This window comes from Eriocheir sinensis, unplaced genomic scaffold (genome assembly GCF_024679095.1).
Source record: "Eriocheir sinensis breed Jianghai 21 unplaced genomic scaffold, ASM2467909v1 Scaffold1622, whole genome shotgun sequence".
In the NCBI taxonomy this organism is placed as follows: domain Eukaryota; kingdom Metazoa; phylum Arthropoda; class Malacostraca; order Decapoda; family Varunidae; genus Eriocheir; species Eriocheir sinensis.
This window is the reverse complement of record NW_026110987.1, coordinates 16042-41345: the sequence shown is the minus strand read 5'-3', so window position 1 is coordinate 41345 and position 25304 is coordinate 16042. Positions and strand designations below refer to the sequence as shown.

Below are 25304 nucleotides of genomic sequence, written 5' to 3'. Positions count from 1 at the left end.
TATATATATATATATATATATATATATATATATATATATTATATATATATATATATATATATATATATATATATATATATATATATATATATATATATATATATATATATATATATATATATATATATATATATATATATATATATGAGAAGAGGGTGAGAGGAGTCGGTCCCAGTCTTAGTAAGCTAGTGGCCAGTGAAGAGTCAAGAGTGAATTGTACTACTAAGGAAGAATATTAAACTACAGAAGCTGTGCAAGGTGTTTACATATCTCCCTCCCAAGGAGTCTTGTGACGGCGACACGGAACCCAAGTATATGTCTGGCATAACAATATATAAAAAGGTGTTTGTCATATGTGCCTGTGTGTGTGTATTCTCTTCTTCTTCCATTCTTCCTCCTCCTTCTCCTCTTGTTCTTCTTTTTCTTCCATTCTTCCTCCTCTTCTGATCTTCCTGTTGCCTTTATCATCATCATCATCCTTCTCCTCTTTCTCCGCCTCTTCTTCTTCTTGGTCCCAGCATCAACACACACCTGAGGAGAATAACTGTATTAATGGATTGGAGGGGGAGAGAGAGAGAGAGACCTATACCAAATGAAGAAGAGAAAGAAGATGCAATAACAGGAGGAGGAGGAGAAACTATGCTAAAAAAAGAGAAATATGAGAGAAAGAGGAAGGAAGGGAAAATGTGATGATCAGAGAAAGAGAGAATAAAGGAGGAGGAAGGAAGGAAGGGAGAGAACCAAATGGAGGGAGGAAGGAGGCAAGGAAGAGGAAGAAGGAAGATAAAATGTGATGATCAGAAGAAGAGAAAGAAGGAAGGAAGGGAGAGAACCAAATGGAAGGAGGTAAGTGGAGGAAAATGGAGAAGAAATTAGAAGGGAGAGGAGAGAGAGAGAGACCAAATGAGGAAAAAGAGGAAGATGCAATAACAGGAGGAGAAACTCTGCTAAAGAAGAGAAATATGAGAGAAAGAGGAGGAGGAAAAAAGGGAGAGAACCAAATGGAGGGAGGAAGGAGGGAAGGAAGAGAAAATGTAATGAGCAGAGGAAGAGAAAGAAAGGAGGAGGAAGGAGAAGGAAGGGAGAGAGAGAACCAAATGGAGGGAGGAAGGAGGTAAGGAAGAGGAAGAAGGTAAGTGGAGGAAAAGGGAGAAGAAATTAAAAGTAGAAGGGAGAGAGAGAGAAACGTATAATATTATATAAAAAACCACACACACACAGGGGACTTAAAATTTGCCTGCCTACCTATATATTGACAATGTAATATATTTGCACTGAGCGAGTCCACAACACCATGGTCTGCCAGGCCTGCTGAGACCCATCGTTGTTATGCACTACACTACCAAGGTACAGTAGACCCTGGATATAGTGGGCTAATTGGGGGAAGACTCAGTCCGTTACAAGTGGCGGAAATTTAAAGATACAGTCAGTTTATGAGTTTAACCCCTTCACTACGGCCAGGCCAAAACAGCGCCCCGCGCCGTATCCAAGATCGCCACGCGTGGCAAATTTCAAATGTCGCTATTGAATATAACAAGTTTTCAGCCATAAACTCAACATAATCATCATGTATTATAATTATATGAAAACATGCAGAATTGAATGGTGCACACAAAGAAACAAATTAATTGATAATTTTGAGATGTTAGCATAAATATAGAGATAAAATAACTCGTTTATTGGCTAAAGCAAGCCAGGACACAGTATGCGCGTCCTCAGATATGGTACGGGGCACACAAGGACGCAGTATACGCGTCCTTGTGTTGAAGGGGTTAATTTGTTGGGGAATTTTTGCCGGCATGACAAAACACTCGTAAACCAAAACGAACTTCCCCTCCATTGAAATTAATATGAATACCATTTATGCATCCCATATCCCACCCAAATATTACCAGAAAACATTATAGCTGTTATTTTATACAAAATAAAAGTAATTTTACTAACAAATATCAATGATAAATGACACAAAACACGAATCACTGTGTTACGGTTGTTAGGGAGACTCCCTCAACCAGTTATTATGCTGGAGGTGCAGGCTTGGCACCAGGGTTTAGCAGCCACAGTTTCCCTATTCTTGAGGCACCGAAGGGAAGCTAACCCGATGTATCGTCCAAGATAGAGGGTGAACGTGAGTCAGTCACGTCCAGGAGAGCATACAAGCTGCCGAGGCTTGCACCCTGTTCCTGTTGACGGCATAGTATTCGCTGTTCCTGTTTTCAGCACCATCCCTTTTAACCCTTTCCTTGCTGAGTGCTCGCAACGAGACTATCCCCTAAGCCTGCAGTGGTTCCCAACCTTTTTCAGCTTGTTACCCAATTTAGCATGCCACATTAAGCATGTTACCCCTTTCACAAAATGTTGTCAACATTTATATATATATGGCTAAACTAAAACACTAGAGATAATTTCTTTTATTTATTGTATTAGTACATTTTGCATCTCTAATGACTTACCAAAGATGTCAAGAGCATCAGTGAGATGGTTGGAGTTGCATATTTGTTGAAATTCTTGCCCGTGGTTGAAAGTGCCAGCCTGGCATCGTTGCAACATCAGTTGAACCTTCTCGTTGTTGAGAATGACCAACAACTTCAAGGCTCTCTTGGACAGAATTGAGGTAATTTACCCCCAGGTTGGGAACCAATGCCCTAAGGTGTGCTCGGGCAGTCCAGCAGGGGAGAGGGATCTCTTTTAACCGCGCTATCTCAAAAACTATTCATCACAGCTACAAAACAAAGGCACCATTGGAAAGAGGAGGCCAAGATCTATAAGATTCAGTTATGTAAGCCTCTCCTGCAAATGTACAGGCACGTTCAGGAAAATAATCGTTGGACACTGAATTGTGATAACAAAGAAAATATCAGATTAATGGAAAATGAGACAAAGGATACTTGTGATACTATTAAAAAGGAAAGATACTGAGATTAGCACGAACCCAAACATGGCCAGGTGACTATAATGATGCCATGTTTGTTAAAAGGACATCAGTAGGCTACCCTTGGAAGCAATTAAGACTCATTCACTCACTACGACAATGTGAATAAGTGCATATCAAGGATTATTATTACACAAAAAGCAAGGCAAGGCGAGGGTTGTCAAGGCAACGAGGCCCACAAACTGCCGCAAACCAGTTTACCCTCGCACCACCCCCGAGGGGATGATGTGAAATGTTTTTATAAATAGTTCCGTGCTTCACTTATTTGGCGTTTTATGAAAAATCTGTATACACCATCGTGTTCAGGAGGCTTTTTTTCTATGAGAGGGAATTGTTTATTTTAGTACTCATTTCATAGCTGCTGCAAATGGTAGCTATATGTAAAATGTGTCAAACATTATGGAGTGACTATTGAACTTCAACTCGTCACTATTTATTTACTAAGGACAGCATTATTGGGTCTCCACCTGGCACCCAAACATCCCTACACCTAATCTAATACATAACTTAACCTAGCCTATCATTACACAAGGGAAGATTTATTGGTAGATATGGAGAATCACTCCGTTGGGATCCGTGGGGGGTCCAGGAGGGCTTGCGCCCCCTGGTGGGGCAGCGAAGACGATCTCTCTTCTTTGCTTGTTTTGATGAATATGAGCCACTGCTTTTTACTGTGGTTACAGAAGTTTAATTTAAGAATACGGCCCTAAGACCTACCTAGCCACTAACCCAAAGCTGAACCTTGACCTTGCAAGATGCAGGATGATTTTTAGGGACAGTTTTGGGGAAAAAAAGTGCGTCTTATGAGCCGTCAAATACAGTATGTGTTTATATATATATATATATATATATATATATATATATATATATATATATATATATATATATATATATATATATATATATATATATATATATATATATATATATATATATACACACATTCACACGAGTCTGAGTATTTTTTGGGCAGGTGTGTGACTTATTCTCATTGTTGTTCCATAATTATCTTGATGTCATTACTTTCTGTGTCTAGACCAAGTAAACAGACCAAGACAAGACTAATTTTAAGTAGACAGACTAACAATAAGTGTCTCATCTTTTAATTAACAGTTTCCTGTACGAGTTGAGGGTTGTTGAGGCAGACAGACAGGCTAACATAAGTGTCTCAGGGTGTGTACTCACCCTCGGGTTTGGCCGGCAAGTCTGGCTACATCTTCTGTGCCTCTGAGCCGTCCAAGAAGAGACTCGCTGTGCTGCAGGGAGCTCTCAGGGGCACACTGGAGGAAGGAAAGGAAAACATCACAAGGGAGAATGACAATGAAAAGGAAGGAAGGAAGGAAGGTATGAGGCTGGACGAAGGAACACTGGGAAGGAAGGAAGGAAGGTATGAGGCTGGACGAAGGAACACTGGGAAGGAAGGAAGGAAGGTATGAGGCTGGACGAAGGAACACTGGGAAGGAAGGAAGGAAGGTATGAGGCTGGACGAAGAAACACTGGGAAGGAAGGAAGGAAGGTATGAGGCTGGACGAAGGAACACTGGGAAGGAAGGAAGGAAGGAAGGTATGAGGCTGGACGAAGGAACACTGGGAAGGAAGGAAGGAAGGAAGGTATGAGGCTGGACGAAGAAACACTGGGAAGGAAGGAAGGAAGGTATGAGGCAGAACGAAGGAACACTGGGAAGGAAGGAAGGAAGGTATGAGGCTGGACGAAGAAACACTGGGAAGGAAGGAAGGAAGGTATGAGGCAGAACGAAGGAACACTGGGAAGGAAGGAAGGAAGGTATGAGGCTGGACGAAGGAACACTGGGAAGGAAGGAAGGAAGGTATGAGGCTGGACGAAGGAACACTGGGAAGGAAGGAAGGAAGGTATAAGGCTGGACGAAGGAACACTGGGAAGGAAGGAAGGAAGGTATAAGGCTGGACGAAGGAACACTGGGAAGGAATGAAGGAAGGTATGAGGCTGGACGAAGGAACACTGGGAAGGAAGGAAGGAAGGTATGAGGCTGGACGAAGGAACACTGGGAAGGAAGGAAGGAAGGTATAAGGCTGGACGAAGGAACACTGGGAAGGAAGGAAGGAAGGTATAAGGCTGGACGAAGGAACACTGGGAAGGAAGGAAGGAAGGTATGAGGCTGGACGAAGGAACACTGGGAAGGAAGGAAGGAAGGTATAAGGCTGGATGAAGGAACACTGGGAAGGAATGAAGGAAGGAAGGTCTGAGGGTGGACGAAGGAACACTGGGAAGGAAGGAAGGAAGGAAGGTCTGAGGGTGGACGAAGGAACACTGGGAAGGAAGGAAGGAAGGAAGGTCTGAGGGTGGACGAAGGAACACTGGGAAGGAAGGAAGGAGGGAGGGAGGAAGAGAGAGAGAGAGAGAGAGAGAGAGAGAGAGAGAGAAAAAAAAAACTAGATAGCTATACATTAAGGTCTAACACTTGGTACATCTAGCCCGCCAGAAAGGAAGGATGAACATCACATAACCTTACTCACCTACATACCTATGACAAAATTAACTCTTACTCAAATGTTCTGGGGGAAAATTCATAAGTGGGCTACAATTAAATGACTGTCCAGGGAGGGGGATTCCAACCCTGGCCGGCAGATTCATAGGTAGGCATGCTAACCACTACACCACGGAGCCAGAAGAATTAGCCACACTATACCAGGACAAATAATTCTTAGTGTGTGCCCTGGTAAGATTCATATGTGCAGCCCTGGTAGTGGTTCTTATTATGTAACATAGTGAGTCAGTATAAGGGTATTGCTGAGTAAGTTCATTATGGCCCCAAGTGACTCAGTGTCGATTTAACCCGTCCGCTGTGATTGGCACGGATTTGGCCTTCCCTGGTAGCCTGGTAACATATAGTCCCAGGTCTTTCTCTGTCTCTGTGGTGGATAGTGGAGTGTTTCCCATGTGGTATTGGTGTGCTGGATATCCCTTCACTGGTAGCCTGGTAACATATAGTCCCATGTCTTTCTCTGTCTTTGTGGTGGATAGTGGAGTGTTTCCCATGTGGTATTGGTGTGCTGGATATCCCTTCACTGGTAGCCTGGTAACATATAGTCCCAGATCTTTCTCTGCCTCTGTGGTGGATAGTGGAGTGTTTCCCATGTGGTATTGGTGTGCTGGATATCCCTTCACTGGTAGCCTGGTAACATACACTCCCAGGTCTTTCTGTGCCTCTGTGGTGGATAGTGGAGTGTTTCCCATGTGGTATTGGTGTGCTGGATATCCCTTCACTGGTAGCTTGGTAACATACACTCCCAGGTCTTTCTCTGCCTCTGTGGTGGATAGTGGAGTGTTTCCCATGTGGTATTGGTGTGCTGGATATCCCCTCCCATGGTGCAGGACTTTACATTTTTCTTCATTGAATTGTAGCAGCCACTTTTTGCTCCATTTCAGTAGCTTGGTGATGTCTAACTGTAGGAAATCCGCATTCAAGGGGTTAACCTAGTAGCACATTTAGCACGTGCTACAGGCCCCGCGGGAATGTAAAAAATTAGTAACTAAATTTTTTGCCCTTAGGCACAGAAGGCCGAGACAAAATAATTACTCATTTTCCTAATTTTTTGTAATATTATTATATATGATATTACTATATATAACCCAGTAGCTGTGGGGATCATGTCTTTTAACCCCTAAAGGGCCGGCCTGGGTGGTCATCTACAACATCCACAGGACCGGCACCTCAGCACCAAACACCGAAAATAGCCTATATTCACACACTTGATTCTGCTGAACTACAATGCAATAACAAATTACTTTGTCGTCATAGTCATCATCAACTCTTCTTCTTTTTAATTATTGCATGAAAACGTTTCTATGTGCTGTGGTTTTGGAGAAATATTGAGTTGAAGAGGAGAGACTTTTGGAGTTAGCGAGGCTCTTGCCCGCTCTGCGTTCGTTTCGCTTGTGTGGCCTTGACTAGTGCGTAATGAAAACGGATGCCCCCATGCTCTAATTCTTATATATAGTCAATACTCTAAGATTTCTCTATGTAACACAGTCTTGTGATGTGTGGTTTGGGAGTCATTGTAGCATACTCTTCTCATTCTCGTGTTGCTCTGCTGGGCTCGGCAGGGTCTGGCAGGAAATCGGACGCGTCAGAATCCGTGTCAGTACGCCTGTCCATTGTGAGAGCGGGCAAGATTCTGAAGCAGTAGCCTAAACATATCTCTGGCACTGTTGCCAACGAATGGTCATCGAAAATTACCGAAAAGTAAATAAATTTAGCGCGAAAAAAAATAAGCACTATAAACGCTTGACCCTTCCGTGGAAAAGCGGCTATAGCCGCCTCCGGCCCTTTAGGGGTTAATGGTCCCTCTAAGCGAGAAAAATGAAAAAAAATCATCCCTCACAAACCATTCCATAATATATATCAAAGCATTTGTGATCAGATTATGTATCATCTATTTTGGGGGGTTTATATCACGGGACAAATTTGGCCCGTCACTGCTTCCGGGATAAGAAAATATAGGAAACTTCACTAGGGGATAGTATAATAAGCCTGGCATTGTAGTACACCGTATACGGCATATAGTCCAGGGCTTCCCAACTCAACTGGCGGCCCGCAGTCCAGATCCGGACTTGTGGGTGTTGCAGCTGGACCCAAGGCTCCAGCAGACATAAACATGTGTAAATTGAATAGCATGAAGGTCCTGGTGATGGATTCTTTTAACCCCTTGACTACGGATTTCCCACAAGAAGACCTCACCAAGCTACAGGAGTGGAGCAAAAAGTGGCTGCTACAATTCAATGAAGAAAAATGTAGTCCTGCACCTTGGGAGGGGATATCCAGCACATCAATACCATATGGAAAACACTCCACTATCCACCACAGAGGCAGAGAAAGACCTGGGAGTATAAGTTCACCAGGCTACCAGTGAAAGCCAAATCCGTGCCAATTGCAGCGGACGGGTTAAAATGTGTATTTCCTCGACTGTCTGTAGGGTAAGTTAGGGGTGTGTTATACATAATATACTTAACCTGTTAATGCAGATAAAAGTTTAGTAGTATAGATTATATTAAATATCAATAACAGAAAAAAGGTTTAATGGCGGTCGAGGCACAAGTACACAGCTGAATCTAAGTGTGAGTTTTGGCCTCTTATCAATAGTATCTGTACTCATGAGTAAGCCAGTAGTACGTTGGTAGGGTATTGAGTATAATAATATATCGTGATGACTAAGGGGTATAAAATAGTTTTTTTATTTTCAGAAGCGACCGCTCTGCTGGTGTGTATTCAATAGGTGTACGTTAAGTTGCCGGCACATTTACAGACCAACATTCGAGGGGTTATCATAACATTTAGTAAAGATAAATCTGCAGCGAATGTTGGCCTGTCAATATACTGCAAACTTGACGTACCTTATATATTTTGGGAAATATTGGATCAATGCTGTTGCGGTCCGACCCGGCTGTACTGTTGCTGGATCTCAACAAGACCTTTACGAGATGACATTGTATCGTCTGAGAGTTGATAATTCTTTTGGGTCTTGTTCTCCTAATGTTGAGATCGCGTTGCAGATTTATTCAACTCTAATGGTTACCAACTGCAGTGGTGAACGCTCCTTTCCAAAATTAACTGGACTCAAGAAGTAAGAGTCAGTATGGTTCAAACAAGATTGAACCACCTCTCTCTAACGAGTATTGAGCAGCACGAGTTACTGATGGAAATTAGCACGTCAAGGATACAACTGAGGAGTTTTCTGTTGCCAAGTCTCGTAAGTGCTTCATGTGAGCCACGTTGGTCTGCACTCAGTTCAGCAAATGGTTCCAAGATTCTCCAAGGCAGCACTAATAGTCTACTGGCTAAGCTACTGCCTGCTATGTATGGTGTTCTTATTTAAAAAGGAATAAAAAGTGTACAAAATAGAGCCATCTTTTATCAGTTGAGTCCTCCCTTCCCCTTTTCAAAAATACGGCTTTATATGAATTTTATCTCATTCCTCTACCTCATTATGTGGCCATTAACTGTGAGGCAAAGGGTATCTCATATTGTCCACCACTTGCATTACAGAGGTGACAGCACAGGACACAGGGAAGGCTTAACCCCTACAACACGAGGACGTGTACACTGTGTCCTTGCGTGCCCCGTACCACATCCCAGGACGCGCATACTGCGTCCTGGCTCACTTTAACCAATATACAAGTTATTTTATCTCTATATTTATGCTTACATCTCAAAATTATCAATTAATTTATGTTTCTTTATATGCACCATTTAATTCTGCATGTTTTCATATATAATACATGATGATTGTGTTGAGTTCATGGCTGAAAACTTGTTATATTTAATAGTGACATTTGAAATTTGGCGCGCGGCGATCCCGGATACGGCGCGGCGTGCTGTTTTGGCCCGGCCGTAGTGAGTTTCTTTATGTGCACCATTTAATGGACCGCATTGGCTATACAGGCATATGGCCACTCAACTCCAAGCTGTACTTTCCATAGATTTCAAGTTATAGAATAGAGTGTGTCCGAAGCTGTCTCCGAGATACACGGCCATGGTGCCGCCATCGCTCCAATCCTATGACATTTCACACGCTTCACTCCTACCCGATTTCAGTTCTTCTCCAGGTCAAATAGTAGTGTCAGGAAATCGAGTAGAGGTAATAAGTGAGCGGTCGTAGGCTCAGAGCGGTGACTCTGCCAAGGCCTTGTATCCTGGAGGCAGCCTCAGATCCACTCTAGTACATAACTTGAATTCTATGGAAAGTACTGCTTTGACAGTTCACCAAGTGGCCACGTGTGGCACTGCCTGTATATGTCTGGTCCATTCTGCATGTTTTCATATATAATACATGATGATTATGTTGAGCGTATGGCTGAAAACTTGTTATATTCAATAGCGACATTTGAAATTTGGCGCGCGTGGCGATCCCGGATATGGCACGGGGCGCTGTTTTGGCCCGGCCGTAGTGAAGGGATTAAGAGTGAAGATACAGGCCAATTCTTGCATTAATAAGTTGGACAGCACAAGACAGCTGATAGGTCCAGGCACCCAACAGGAACAAAAAACACCATGACCCTTACATTAATAAGTTGGACAGCACAAGACAGCTGATAGGTCCAGGCACTCAACAGGAACAAAAAACACCATTACTCTTGCATTAATAAGTTGGACAGCACAAGACAGCTGATAGGTCCAGGCACTCAACAGGAACAAAAAACACCATGACTCTTGCATTAATAAGTTGGACAGCACAAGACAGCTGATAGGTCCAGGCACCCAACAGGAACAAAAAACACCATGACCCTTACATTAATAAGTTGGACAGCACAAGACAGCTGATAGGTCCAGGCACTCAACAGGAACAAAAAACACCATTACTCTTGCATTAATAAGTTGGACAGCACAAGACAGCTGATAGGTCCAGGCACTCAACAGGAACAAAAAACACCATGACTCTTGCATTAATAAGTTGGACAGCACAAGACAGCTGATAGGTCCAGGCACCCAACAGGAACAAAAAACACCATGACTCTTGCATTAATAAGTTGGACAGCACAAGACAGCTGATAGGTCCAGGCACTCAACAGGAACAAAAAACACCATTACTCCTGCATTAATAAGTTGGACAGCACAAGACAGCTGATAGGTCCAGCCACTCAACAGGAACAAAAAACACCATTACTCTTGCATTAATAAGTTGGACAGCACAAGACAGCTGATAGGTCCAGGCACTCAACAGGAACAAAAAACACCATTACTCTTGCATTAATAAGTTGGACAGCACAAGACAGCTGATAGGTCCAGGCACCCAACAGGAACAAAAAACACCATTACTCCTGCATTAATAAGTTGGACAGCACAAGACAGCTGATAGGTCCAGGCACCCAACAGGAACAAAAAACACCATGACTCTTGCATTAATAAGTTGGACAGCACAAGACAGCTGATAGGTCCAGGCACCCAACAGGAACAAAAAACACCATGACTCTTGCATTAATAAGTTGGACAGCACAAGACAGCTGATAGGTCCAGGCACTCAACAGGAACAAAAAACACCATTACTCCTGCATTAGTTTTTAATCAGACACTCTAAAAAGATGATAGTGAAAACACCAGTTAACTCTCACATCATTAAGTTGGACAGCACAGGACATAGGGAAAGCATGAGAGAGTGAAGGTATACCGGATAACTCTTGCAACATTAAGTGGGACAGACTCACCGAGGAGGGTTGGGTCAGCTGGGCGTCCTTCACAGGGGTGGTGAGGGCGCAGGCATCAGGAGTAGCTCACAGTAGGAGTTTGAGTACACTCTCTGCCACGACCTTCACTGTAGCCAATCTGAGGGTGTTAGTACATCAGTCGGGAACTTGAAATAGCTGAGAGTAAGGCTACAAGATGCCAAGTCAATCATCCACTCCATCAGGAAGTTATTTACTTAGGGTCGTATTATAACACCTATTTGACAAGGCTTTCGCAGGAGTTGTGGGCATTTCCAGGAGTAGTTTGATGACCCTGGTGGTAGTTTAACCCTTCTTCTGTACCATGAGCCTGAAAAACACTCATTAGAACCTGACTGATATCCCCCTTTGACCTTTAGAAGTAGCTGATGTGAGAAGGGAAAGTGTCTTGCAATACCAACCTTAATCGCAGTTATTCATTCATCAGTCAGTCAATCTTACACACACACACACACACACACATGCAGAGGCAGTGTGGTCTCCCCATAAAAAGAAACACATCAAGAAACTAGAAAGAATACAAAAGATGGCAACAAAAATGGTTCCAGGGATTGACATACGAGGAGAGACTAAAGGAAATGGACTTACCAACACTAGAACAAAGAAGAGAAATGGGAGACCTAATAGAAATCTACAAATTATTGAGCAAAATGGAAGAAGTAGACAACAAGGAGTTACTACTAAAAGAAGAAATTACCACCAGGAACACAAGAGGACACAGTAAAAAATTGAGGAAGGGAAGATGCTTGAGAGACATAAAGAAATATAGCTTCCCGCAAAGAAATATAGAGGTTTGGAACAGACTAAGTAAGGATGTAGTATCAGAAAGGAGTGTGCAAAGCTTCAAGGAAAAGTTGGATAAATGTAGATACAGAGACAGGACCACACGAACGTCAAGCCCAGGCCCTATAAAACTACAACTAGGTAAATACAACAACTAGCTAAACACACACACACACACACACCTGATGTGATAAACTGTTGATACAGTGGGTTAAAGGAGAAACAAGGCTGAGAGGGGATGACCAACCATCAAGACTTGACCTAATTTTCACAAAAAATGTTGAGTTAGATGAAGGAGGCAGTCACGAGTGCCCCTTAGGAAAGAATGGCCATTAACTATGACAGATGAAAACTATGGAAGGATTTGAATACCAAGATGAGGCATATAAGGAAAAAAGGAAAAACTATGCAAAGGAAGATTATTATGTTGGACTCAAGACAGAGAATTGCAACAAAATGGTCCCAGAACTCTCGAATATGACGTATGAAGACAGATTGAGGGAGATGGACTTGACGACACTGGAACAAAGAAGGGAGAGAGGAGATTTGATCACACTGTACAAGTTGGTAAATAAGTTTGATGAGGAAAGAGTTGGAAAGTTTTGTTTATTGGGCGCAACATCTGTGGTCATATGCCGGAGAGAGACAGAAGGGGAAGGAATTATAGGAGAAGGGAACAGTTGGAAAGTTTGGTTTAGTCAGAGCAACATCTGTGGTCATATGCCGGAGAGACAGAAGGGGAAGGAATTATAGGAGAAGGGAACAGTTGGAAAGTTTGGTTTAGTCAGAGCAACATCTGTGGTCATATGCCGGAGAGACAGAAGGGGAAGGAATTATAGGAGAAGCGACCAGAGGGTAAGTTTGGTTTAGTGTGAGAAACAACTGTGGTCTTATGACGGTGAGAGACAGAAGGGGAAGGAATTATAGGAGAAGGGAACAGTTGGAAAGTTTGGTTTAGTCAGAGCAACATCTGTGGTCATATGCCGGAGAGAGACAGAAGGGGAAGGAATTATAGGAGAAGGGAACAGTTGGAAAGTTTGGTTTAGTCAGAGCAACATCTGTGGTCATATGCCGGAGAGAGACAGAAGGGGAAGGAATTATAGGGGAAGGGAACAGTTGGAAAGTTTGGTTTAGTCAGAGCAACATCTGTGGTCATATGCCAGAGAGAGACAGAAGGGGAAGGAATTATAGGAGAAGGGAACAGTTGGAAAGTTTGGTTTAGTCAGAGCAACATCTGTGGTCATATGCCAGAGAGAGACAGAAGGGAAGGAATTATAGGAGAAGGAACAGATCCCAGGAGACAGGACACAACCCCCTAGTAATACCTGGTACCCATTCACTGCTGGGAGGACAGGGGCGTAGGGTGTCAGAAAAGCCACCCAAATTTTTCCACTCCGCCCGGGAATCGAACCCGGGCTCTCTCGGTCGTGAGCAGTGTGCTAACCACTGCACCAGAAGCCCCTGTTTGATGAGGTGGATAGAGATGATCTCTTCTTAGCATCACTAACTTGGGGCTGAGAGGACATGGAAGGAAACTTAATAAAGGAGCCTGTTTAAGTGACTGGAAAAAGTAAAGTTTTTCACATAGAAGTGTTAACACATGGAACAGCTTGCGGGAAGAAGTGATGGAGTATGTGGAGTTGGAAAGGATACAGAGAACCGCAACTAAAATGGTCCCAGAACAGATTGAGGGAGATGGACTTGACGACATGGACACTAAACCCTTCACAGAGCACCCTGGTGGTGGTGTTGGTGGTGGTGGTGAATGGTGTTGAGTGGTGGTGTATTTCAAGGTGGTGTTGTTCTTGTTCTTGTTTTTTGTTGCAGTAGTTACGAGTGAAAGGTGGTGGTGGTCGAGTACAAGTCCTCGCTGGTGGTGTTGAGCATTGGGAATGATGCGTGTGTTCAACTCCACCACCTGGTTGGCGATTCTGGAAGTTGCGCCGTGCTTGATGGACCACACGTCATGACAACATCTAGCTGAAATAATAATAATAATAATAATAATAATAATAATAACAAATATGATAAAGGCAATTTCCTATACCAGTGTAAGCTATGAAGAAATAAAAATTGTAGTAGAAATAATAATAATAATAATAATAATAATAATAATAATAATAATAATAACAACAACAATGTGTATTGTTGAGGAAGGGGTAGCCTATTATTTTTGAGACCCTGACTATTTGTTTCTGTGCAAGACATGATGATATTTACTATGGAGGCAATGTTACTTTCTATGTACCACTAAATTTGGAAAGTTTCGTTAAGTCGGCACAACATCTGTGGTCATATGCCGGAGAGAGACAGAAGGGGAAGGAATTATAGAAGAGAACAGTTGGAAAGTTTCGTTCAGTTGGCGCAACATCTGTGGTCATATGCCGGAGAGAGACAGAAGGGGAAGGAATTATAGGAGAAGGGAACAGACCCCAGGAGACGGGACACAACCCTCGATTAATACCTGGTACCCATTCACTGCTGGGTGGTTAGGGGCGTAGGGTATCAGAAAAGCCGCCCAAATTTTTCCACTCCGCCCGGGAATCAAACCTGGGCTCTCTCGGTCGTGAGCCGAGTGTGCTAACCACTGCACCACGAAGCACCCTATGTACCACTAAATGCGTGACTTTTCAGCGCCTAGGGCCAGCACACGATATCCCTGTTGTGGACCACATGAAACACCCTGAATTTTCTCTTTTCTACACTCTCACACGACCACAGTCTGTAACGTAACACACGAGAAATTAATCCAGACAAGGAAAGGTTTTGTCGGCCCCGGGGACTAAATCGGCGCCCAGCGAGACGGGAGAGCCGCGTGGCACTCCTTAACCAGTCTGTCTGAGGCTGGCCCCTCTGACCTATGGGAGGCTCGTACTACACACAGCTCTAACCTATCTTAATGCTCTGCCCCCCTCAACTCCCTCTATTTTCCCTAGGTCCCTGTACAGCCTTCAGGGACAAAAAATATTGGTTTTGACAAGCGGACAGGTGGCGTGTTTATGTCACAAGGGTGTATTTTTTATTATCAAAATCCCCCCATAAATAAGCATTCTGGGAGATTTTATTCTTCAAAAATATCATTGTCCGGGAATCCAAGAAACACAACATTTTTTACGTCATAACTCAGGAAGTATAAGTCCTATGTGCATCAAACTTAGGTCACTTCTGTTATGCCTATAGGCCATGTTGTAGCCAAACAATGGTAACTCTAGATTAATATTAAAGGATTTTGTCAACACATTTGTTATAGGCCTTTGCCGGAAGCAATTACCTAACCCACTGGGGGTCCTCGGCACATCAACAGCAGGCCTCTTCCTCCACTTGTCTAGTACTGATTTGTTTCTAATACTCAGTTATAGCTTATCCATGCATAGGCCTACCCTGAAAACCTACCAGTAAACTAACTTCAAACATACCGTTTCGAAACCAACGATTTTCTGGTGGTTCATTTTTTCTGGTGGTAGATTTAGTGAATTGCAGATTTCACGTCACCTTAGTGTGGTGATTTGGTGGTAGTGGTTGTGGTAGTGGTGGTTGTGGTTGTGGTAGTGGTGGTGGCGTAGTGGATGGGCACTTTCGTCACATGAAGGCTTCTCTGCGGTTGTTCTTCCTTTCCCTGGCCGCCACTGTCCTCTCCACCTTCTTCTCACAGGCTGTGGATCTTCTCTTCATTGTAGTTTGAAGGAAAACACGAGAAAAAGTAATGTTTATGGCGCCACGCAGGCCGGCCCTTCAACCTCCTCCTCTTCTTCTTCTTTTGGGCATGATGGCGCCAGGCGGACCAAACTGTCGTACCGCAATGTTAAAATTATGGAATTTGCCTATAAATCATGGCAGTCTCTGTGTATGAATTATGGCAGCACTATGGCAACGTGATTAACTCAGTTTATTAAAGCTAAGATGGACACCCAAGTATTTGTAACAGTGGACACGATCGAGTTTGACGTCATTGATACGTGACATACTCCATCTATTCTGACCCCCAAGAAAGATAGATGATAGGCATAGTCCTGGATAAACACATGGATAGCAAGAGAACGGATAAGGATAGGAAGATGTAGATAGTGTGGATGGATAGAGGAAAGGTGGATCTATAAGTGGGTGCAAGGAGGTGGAGGAGTGAAATTTAGTTTTGGATTAATTAACAACTAGACCCATATAGAAGTGCACAAGTCTTAAGCTGGTGGAGGGCTACAGTAAGCATCCGTGGAGCATTACACTGAAGAAGTATATCATCGGCATATATAAAAACTTGTGTGCCCTGAGGAAAGGGGTACTGTGCAATTTTGTCCATGAGAATATTAAAGAGCAAAGGACTAAGGACCCCTCCCTGTGGAGTGCCCAATTCAAAACTCCCTTCAGCAGAGCATGAAACCACACCTCAGCCTTCCTATCATGCAAATAGTCTTTGAGCCACCCCAGTAATTTCCCTTTAACGCCCTTTAAAATAAGTTGTTCCAATATAACCTCTTTATTGGCTATGTCCAAGGCACCTTTGAGGTCAATGAAAGCACGACAAACAGAACTCAAGCACTGAATCAAGCAGTCACCAGTCCCTTCATAAAGCCATACAGACTCCGTGACGTGGTATCTCCCACTTATACAGTCAAGCGCTTAAGTAGTATCCTTTCCGTCATCTTACACAGACAGCTAGTTAAGGAAATAGGTCTAAAGTTACCATCACCCTTAGGAATGGAAATGATCGCAGCGGTTTTCCAGGCAGATGGTAGCTAGGCTTTGTGAGTTGTAAGACATAAGAACATAGGGAAACTGCAAGAGGCCGGGTGTAGTTACAGGGGTTACAGGTAGAGGCTTGATCCTCGCTATACCGGCGGTACCCAGGCACGCATCCAGCACCCCGTCACCTTACTGCACCCACACCTCACTGTCACCTGTCGTCCTCGTCCATGTAGCTATCCAGTCTACTCTTAAAACAAGCTATCGTCCCTGCACTAACTATGTGCTTGCGGAGTCTGTTCAATTCCCCCACCACCCTATTACTAAACCAATGCTTGCATATATCTCTCCTAAATCTATACTTTTCTAATTTAAATCCATTACTGCGTGTTCTATCCTGCTGGCTAATTCTCAATACTTTACTTATATCGCCTTTGTTGTAATCCTTGACCCATTTGAATACTTCTATCAGATCTCCCCGCACTCTTCGTCTCTCTAGTGAATGTAAGTTTAGATGTTTCAGCCTATTTTGGTATGGGAGGTTCCTCATCCCCTGAATCATCTTGGTCATCCTCCTCTGAACTGATTCTAGCAAGTTGATGTCCATTCTGTAGTGTGGGCACCAAAATTGGACAGCATAATGTGGCCTAACTAACGCTAAATAGAGTCTGAGGATAACCTCTGCACTCCTGTTGGTTACCGTCCTGTTAATAATAAAGCCTAATACCCTGACAAGGCAAGAATTATGAGACAGAAATGATGAACTGTGAGGTAAGGACAGAACACACAGAGACAAGAGAGACAGAACTACACATAAGGCAAGGGTTATGAGATAGAGAGAAATGATGAACTGTGAGGTAAGGACAGAACACACAGAGACAAGAGAGACAGAACTACACATAAGGCAAGGGTTATGAGATACAGAGAAATGATGAACTGTGAAGTAAAGACAGAACACACAGAGACAAGAGAGACAGAACTAGACATAAGGCAAGAATTATGAGATACAGAGAAATGATGAACTGTGAGGTAGAGACAGAACACACAGAGACAAGAGAGACAGAACTAGACATAAGGCAAGAATTATGAGATACAGAGAAATGATGAACTGTGAGGTAAGGACAGAACACACAGAGACAAGAGAGACAGAACTACACATAAGGCAAGAATTATGAGACAGAGAGAAATTATGAACTGTGAGGTAAAGACAGAACACACAGAGACAAGAGAGACAGAACTAGACATAAGGCAAGAATTATGACAGAGAGAAATGATGAACTGTGAGGTAAAGACAGAACACACAGAGACAAGAGAGACAGAACTAGACATAAGGTAAGAATCATGAGACAGAGAGAAATGATGAACTGTGAGGTAAAGACAGAACACACAGAGACAAGAGAGACAGAACTAGACATAAGGTAAGAATTATGACAGAGAGAAATGATGAACTGTGAGGTAAAGACAGAACACACAGAGACAAGAGAGACAGAACTAGACATAAGGTAAGAATTATGAGATAGAGAGAAATGATGAACTGTGAGGTAAAGACAGAACACACAGAGACAAGAGAGACAGAACTAGACATAAGGCAAGAATTATGACAGAGAGAAATTATGAACTGTGAGGTAAAGACAGAACACACAGAGACAAGAGAGACAGAACTAGACATAAGGCAAGAATTATGACAGAGAGAAATTATGAACTGTGAGGTAAAGACAGAACACACAGAGACAAGAGAGACAGAACTAGACATAAGGTAAGAATTATGAGATAGAGAGAAATGATGAACTGTGAGGTAAAGACAGAACACACAGAGACAAGAGAGACAGAACTAGACATAAGGCAAGAATTATGACAGAGAGAAATGATGAACTGTGAGGTAAAGACAGAACACACAGAGACAAGAGAGACAGAACTAGACATAAGGTAAGAATTATGAGATACAGAGAAATGATGAACTGTGAGGTAAGGACAGAACACACAGAGACAAGAGAGACAGAACTAGACATAAGGCAACAATTATGAGATAGACAGAAATGATGAACTGTGAGGTAAAGACAGAACACACAGAGACAAGAGAGACAGAACTACACATAAGGCAAGAATTATGAGATAGAGAGAAATGATGAACTGTGAGGTAAAGACAGAACACACAGAGACAAGAGAGACAGAACTAGACATAAGACAACAATTATGACAGAGAGAAATTATGAACTGTGAGGTAAAGACAGAACACACAGAGACAAGAGAGACAGAACTAGACATAAGACAACAATTATGACAGAGAGAAATTATGAACTGTGAGGTAAAGACAGAACACACAGAGATAAGAGACAGAACTACACATAAGGCAAGAATTATGAGATAGAGAGAAATGATGAACTGTGAGGTAAAGACAGAACACACAGAGATAAGAGAGACAGAACTATTATAAAGAGGAGTGGGAGAAAGAATTTATATTAGAGTTGGCTGACGATTAGAAATGGATCTTGGTATGTACAGAAAATTGTGCACAAGTGTGTGAGTGCCACTATGAGGAACAGCTGGCTGGGATGATTTAGAGAGAGCGATCGAGGATTAATTAAAAAGATGAGAGGGCAATCAAGATATATATATGAGGAAGAATTAATTAACTGAGAGGTAAAGACAGAACATTTGAAACATTTAAAACATTTGAAACATTTCTTAATAGCCCATAAGGTACAGTTACATATGTTTTTGCATGTATTGTTAGAGGCCAGCCTTTACATAACACGGAGATAAGAGAGAGACAGAACGAGACAAGGCTATCTCGACCGGTAGGTGCTGTATCGCAATTTCGAGACCAGAAATGGCTTTGCCGTGATGTACTCTCCCAGGAAAGTCCCCATTTGCAAGGAAATAGCCCCAATAACGTAGATAGGTTTCCAGATTTTGCTCGAAAACCCACACATACGTTACACCTCCTGCTGTATGGAGACCTTGAGCAGGGATTTTATGTACCGCCCAAAAAAGTTATAAATCGGGTTCTAATGAGTGTTCTCTAAGGGCAGTATTGCAAGACTTTCGCTTCTCACATTACCTATTCATAAAGGTCAAAGAGGGGGTCATTTGGGTTCTCATGAGTGTTTCTACAGGTTCATGGTACAGAGGAAGGGTCACACTACCACCAGGGTCATAGAACTACTCCTGGAAATGTCCTCAACTCCTATGAAAGCCTTGTCAAATAGGTGTTTCTTCAGGTTCATGGTACAGAGGAGGGGTCACACTACCACCAGGGTCATAGAACTACTCCTGGAAATGCCCTCAACTCCTATGAAAGCATTGTCAAATAGGTGTTTCTTCAGGTTCATGGTACAGAGGAGGGGTCACACTACCACCTGGGTCATAGAACTACTCCTGGAAAAGCCCTCAACTCCTATGAAAGCCTTGTCAAATAGGTGTTTCTTCAGGTTCATGGTACAGAGGAGGGGTCACACTACCACCTGGGTCATAGAACTACTCCTGGAAATGCCCTCAACTCCTATGAAAGCCTTGTCAAATAGGTGTTTCTACAGGTTCATGGTACAGAGGAGGGGTCACACTACCACCAGGGTCATAGAACTACTCCTGGAAATGCCCTAAACTCCTATGAAAGCCTTGTCAAATAGGTGTTTCTTCAGGTTCATGGTACAGAGGAGGGGTCACACTACCACCAGGGTCATAGAACTACTCCTGGAAATGCCCTCAACTCCTATGAAAGCCTTGTCAAATAGGAGTTTCTTCAGGTTCATGGTACAGAGGAGGGGACCCAATACCACCAGGGTCATAGAAAAACTACTGCAAATTCCCTCAACTCCTAAGAAAGCCTTTTCAAATAGCTGTATATTCAGTTTCATGTTACAGAGGAGGTCACACTACCACCAGGGTCATAAAACTACTCCTGGAAATGCCCTCAACTCCTAAGTGAAAGCCTTGTCAAATAGGTGTTTCTTCAGGTTCATGGTACAGAGGAGGGTCACACTACCACCAGGGTCATAGAACTACTACTGAAATTCCTCAACTCCGACGAAAGCCTTGTCAAATAGGTGTTTCTTCAGGTTCATGGTACAGAGGAGGTCACACTACCACCAGGGTCATAAACTACTCCTGGAAATGCCCTCAACTCCTATGAAAGCCTTGTCAAATAGGTGTTTCTTCAGGTTCATGGTACAGAGGAAGTGTCACACTACCACCAGGGTCATAGAACTACTACTGGAAATGCCCTCAACTCCTATGAAAGCCTTGTCAAATAAGTGTTTCTTCAGGTTCATGGTACAGAGGAGGGGTCACACTACCACCAGGGTCATAGAACTACTCCTGGAAATGCCCTCAACTCCTATGAAAGCCTTGTCAAATAGGTGTTTCTTCAGGTTCATGGTACAGAGGAGGGGTCACACTACCACCTGGGTCATAGAACTACTCCTGGAAATGCCCTCAACTCCTATGAAAGCCTTGTCAAATAGGTGTTTCTTCAGGTTCATGGTACAGAGGAGGGGACACACTACCACCTGGGTCATAGAACTACTCCTGGAAATGCCCTCAACTCCTATGAAAGCCTTGTCAAATAGGTGTTTCTACAGGTTCATGGTACAGAGGAAGGGTCACACTACCACCAGGGTCATAGAACTACTCCTGGAAATGCCCTAAACTCCTATGAAAGCCTTGTCAAATAGGTGTTTCTTCAGGTTCATGGTACAGAGGAGGGGTCACACTACCACCAGGGTCATAGAACTACCCCTGGAAATGCCCTCAACTCCTATGAAAGCCTTGTCAAATAGGTGTTTCTTCAGGTTCATGGTACAGAGGAGGGGTCACACTACCACCAGGGTCATAAAACTACTCCTGGAAATGCCCTCAACTCCTATGAAAGCCTTGTCAAATAGGTGTTTCTACAGGTTCATGGTACAGAGGAGGGGTCACACTACCACCAGGGTCATAGAACTACTCCTGGAAATGCCCTCAACTCCTATGAAAGCCTTGTCAAATAGGTGTTTCTTCAGGTTCATGGTACAGAGGAAGGGTCACACTACCACCAGGGTCATAGAACTACTCCTGGAAATTCCCTCAACTCCGACGAAAGCCTTGTCAAATAGGTGTTTCTTCAGGTTCATGGTACAGAGGAAGGGTCACACTACCACCAGGGTCATAGAACTACTCCTGGAAATATCCACAACTCCGACGAAAGCCTTATCTTAGAGATATTCTAAGTGTATACATTCATAAGTATATACATGCACCATCTTGCTTTGGCTCATGCTGCCCTCCCAGAACTCATCTTTAATCCTAGAATCTAGAGTCCGGGTTGATAGGTGATCTTCTGGACAGCATGTGGGTAGTTTTAAGCCACTCGGCAGCGGCTGAAAAACCCCAGCTTGGTGGTGGCTTGTCAACCTGGTGGAGAGAGAGACAGGGAGGTTAGGGTAGCTTAGGGTAGGGTAAGGTAGGTTAGGTAAGGAGGAGAGGCTAGATTTGACAGGGAGGGAGAGATATGGCAGGGACACAGGCAGGGAGAGAGTGATTTGGCAGGGACAGAGGCAGGGAGAGGGAAATATTTGGCAGAGACATGTAAAGAGAGCAGGGGAGGACACAGTGCTGGGAGTTGTAGTAGAGGACCTGGAAACAGTGCTCAGAAAGGAAAGACTCCGATGATTTGGACATGTAAAGAGAGCAGGGGAGGACACAGTGCTGGAAGTTTTAGTAGAGGACCTGGAAACAGTGCTCATAAGGGAAAGACTCCGATAGTTTGGACATGTAAAGAGAGCAGGGGAGGATACAGTGCTGGGAGTGTTGGAGAGATTGGAGGTAGAAGGAAGGAGACCAGTTGGTAGACCTAGGAAAACATGAAGGTGTGTACAGGAAGACTTGGCACTGATGGGATTGGATGAGCATTGGGTAGAAGACAGAGTAGAATGGAGGTAGAAGGAAGGAGACCAGTTGGTAGACCTAGGAAAAGATGGAGAAGGTGTGTACAGGAAGACTTGGGATTGATAGGACTGTATAAGCATTGGGTGGAAGACAGAGCAGAATGGAGGTAGAAGGAAGGAGACCAGTTGGTAGCCCTAGGAAAACGTGGAGAAGGTGTGTACAGGAAGACTTGGCACTGATGGGATTGGATGAGCATTGGGCAGAAGACAGAGTAGAATGGAGGTAGAAGGAAGGAGACCAGTTGGTAGCCCTAGGAAAACGTGGAGAAGGTGTGTACAGGAAGACTTGGGATTGATAGGACTGTATAAGCATTGGGTGGAAGACAGAGCAGAATGGAGGTAGAAGGAAGGAGACCAGTTGGTAGCCCTAGGAAAACGTGGAGAAGGTGTGTACAGGAAGACTTTGGATTGATAGGACTGTATAAGCATTGGGCGGAAGACAGAGTAGAATGGAGGAGAGCCATAAAGCGTCCAACCGCTCAGGAAGATTGAATTAAATGGACCTTAACCTTAATAATGATGATGATAATGACATTGTACTTACCAGGGATTGAGTGGTCATAGTAGTAGTAGCAGTAGTATCACCGATCAGCTGTCATGGAAGTACTATATAAGGGATTCAATAGTACACATAGTAGCTGTATAGAGGATTTAATAGTACATATATCAGTATAGAGGATAGTAATACTAATAGTAGTAGTAGTAGTCTCAGCGATCTCCTTGAGTCCGTCGTCAATGTAGATGCCGTTCCCCACCTCCACCACCTTAGTAAGATTGTCATAGCCGAGGTCAACAACATTGGCCGAGCGCATGTCACGGAAATCCTTGTCAGAGGCGAGCTTGACCCGGCCGCCAACCTTCAGCCAGCTCGATCTCCGCCGACGCTCCCTGGGAAAGGTCAGGTCAGGTTAGGTTAGGTCGCGAGAGGTCATGGTGGGGTCAAACGAGGGTGGGTTATGTTTTAGGAGGCAAGTAAAGAAATGGAAAAATCACTGGGCTATTTTTTTATTTATATATTTTTTTTTTGTGTGTGTGTGTGTTTGTGTGTGTTTGTGTGTGTGTGTGTGTGTGTGTGTAGTGGAAGGCAGGGTACAGGGTTCCTCTTCTTACTAAAACCTTGATTAAAAGAAAATAAATAAATATATATAAATCCTGGGACCTATTTTATTCTTATGTTATATAAATGATATGTCAATTAGTGTTTCCTATCCACTACTTCTATATGCAGATGACACAGTATATATATTAGCTGTAACACACAAGGATGCCAAGGAAGTTTGCCTGGAATCCTTTAACAAGTGGATGGCAGAGAACAAGTTATCACATCACTCAGGAAGAACTGAAGCCTTGTTAGTAGTTAGGCTCAAATAGAAAACAAGGGAAAGGGAAAAAAACTCAGTCATATGTAATAACCATACTATTAAGCCAATCTGTGGGTTCATTTACTTCAACAATGACACCTAGTCTTTCCATATGGTCTAATTCCTTCTTAAGTTTATCCCTCAGAGCAACAGGTATTTCTCTAGGAGGGTGAGCCACAGGGACAGCACTTGGACCAAACTGTAATTCAACTGTTGGGAAGTTTTGTTTAGTGGGTGCAACATCTGTGGTCATATGCCGGAGAGAGACAGAAGGGGAAGGAAGGAAAGTTTTGTTTAGTGGGTGCAACATCTGTGGTCATATGCCGCAGAGAGACAGAAGGGGAAGGAAGGAAAGTTTTGTTTATTGGGTGCAACATCTGTGGTCATATGCCGGAGGGAGACAAAAGGGGAAGGAAAGTTTTGTTTAGTGGGTGCAACATCTGTGGTCATATGCCGGAGAGAGACAGAAGGGGAAGGAAGGAAAGTTTTGTTTAGTGGGTGCAACATCTGTGGTCATATGCCGGAGGGAGACAGAAGGGGAAGGAAGGAAAGTTTTGTTTAGTGGGTGCAACATCTGTGGTCATATGCCGGAGGGAGACAAAAGGGGAAGGAAAGTTTTGTTTAGTGGGTGCAACATCTATAGTCATATGCCAGAGAGAGACAGAAGGGGAAGGAAGGAAAGTTTTGTTTAGTGGGTGCAACATCTGTGGTCATATGCCGGAGAGAGACAGAAGGGGAAGGAAGGAAAGTTTTTAGTGGGTGCAACATCTGTGGTCATATGCCACAGAGAGACAGAAGGGGAAGGAAGGAAAGTTTTGTTTAGTGGGTGCAACATCTGTGGTCACATGCCGGAGAGAGACAGAAGGGGAAGGAAGGAAAGTTTTGTTTAGTGGGTACAACATCTGTGGTCATATGCCGGAGAGAGAGACAAGGGGAAGGAAGGAAAGTTTTGTTTAGTGGGTGCAACATCTGTGGTCATATGCCGGAGAGAGAGACAAGGGGAAGGAAGGAAAGTTTTGTTTAGTGGGTGCAACATCTGTGGTCATATGCCGGAGAGAGACAGAAGGGGAAGGAAGGAAAGTTTTGTTTAGTGGGTACAACATCTGTGGTCATATGCCGGAGAGAGAGACAGAAGGGGAAGGAAAGAAAGTTTTGTTTAGTGGGTGCAACATCTGTGGTCATATGCCGGAGAGAGAGACAAGGGGAAGGAAGGAAAGTTTTGTTTAGTGGGTGCAACATCTGTGGTCATATGCCGGAGAGAGACAGAAGGGGAAGGAAGGAAAGTTTTGTTTAGCGGGTGCAACATCTGTGGTCATATGCCGGAGAGAGACAGAAGAGGAAAGGATTATAGGAGAAGGGAACAGACCCCAGGAGATGGGACACAACCCCCGATTAATACCTGGTACCCATTCACTGCTGGGTGGACAGGGG

General features: G+C 43.5%; 3 long non-coding RNA genes across 25 annotated transcripts; 2 read left to right on the top strand and 1 right to left on the bottom strand.

Moving 5' to 3' along the window:
• Window positions 1-496: 496 nt before the first annotated feature.
• LOC126990413 (uncharacterized) lies at window positions 497-25304 on the bottom strand. Of its 8 annotated transcripts, none has more exons than XR_007744342.1 (4): window positions 25273-25304; window positions 11111-11228; window positions 4118-4212; window positions 497-531 (listed from the first exon to the last, which is right to left on the bottom strand). It is a non-coding gene; the product is annotated as an uncharacterized LOC126990413 (long non-coding RNA). The 8 variants fall into 8 exon arrangements; XR_007744337.1 differs by lacking the exon at window positions 25273-25304 and adding an exon at window positions 15404-15665; XR_007744339.1 differs by lacking the exon at window positions 25273-25304 and adding an exon at window positions 13746-13815.
• LOC126990415 (uncharacterized) lies at window positions 4221-5292 on the top strand. Of its 7 annotated transcripts, none has more exons than XR_007744355.1 (5): window positions 4221-4405; window positions 4715-4800; window positions 4887-4972; window positions 5059-5101; window positions 5145-5287. It is a non-coding gene; the product is annotated as an uncharacterized LOC126990415 (long non-coding RNA). The 7 variants fall into 7 exon arrangements; XR_007744359.1 differs by having other exon boundaries at window positions 5008-5101; XR_007744356.1 differs by lacking the exon at window positions 5059-5101 and having other exon boundaries at window positions 4887-5015; window positions 5145-5292.
• LOC126990414 (uncharacterized) lies at window positions 9715-11104 on the top strand. Of its 10 annotated transcripts, none has more exons than XR_007744353.1 (4): window positions 9715-9928; window positions 10081-10156; window positions 10233-10460; window positions 10765-11104. It is a non-coding gene; the product is annotated as an uncharacterized LOC126990414 (long non-coding RNA). The 10 variants fall into 10 exon arrangements; XR_007744347.1 differs by having other exon boundaries at window positions 10005-10156; XR_007744350.1 differs by having other exon boundaries at window positions 10081-10460.